This window comes from Octopus bimaculoides, chromosome 10, assembly GCF_001194135.2.
Source record: "Octopus bimaculoides isolate UCB-OBI-ISO-001 chromosome 10, ASM119413v2, whole genome shotgun sequence".
In the NCBI taxonomy this organism is placed as follows: Eukaryota; Metazoa; Mollusca; class Cephalopoda; order Octopoda; family Octopodidae; genus Octopus; species Octopus bimaculoides.
The window spans coordinates 32,071,977-32,072,216 of NC_068990.1; the positions used below are offsets into that span (position 1 = coordinate 32,071,977).

Below are 240 nucleotides of genomic sequence, written 5' to 3' on the forward strand. Positions count from 1 at the left end.
ACTGTGCTGGCTGGCAGGAGAAGCAGGTGCTACCATATGCACTCTCTTAACATGTCTTTTTAGACCTCCAACTGAGAGGCACACCCTTCCACATTTTACACACATTCTGTAATGAATTTTAATAGCCACAACATTGTTTATCATGGGTTGATTTCTATGAGAATTTTGATGGCTCACCAGGCCTGCACAACTCAAACACCTCCGCCCACAAACCACACACATAAAAAGCAACACTCTCTC

The 240-nt window shown here is 43.8% G+C and overlaps 1 long non-coding RNA gene across 1 annotated transcript in view; it reads left to right on the top strand.

Annotated features, from left to right (window-relative positions):
- LOC128248890 (uncharacterized) overlaps nt 1-240 on the top strand; it is a 28,651-nt gene that overhangs the window by 5,266 nt on the left and 23,145 nt on the right. The gene's annotated exons all lie outside the window — the stretch shown is intronic.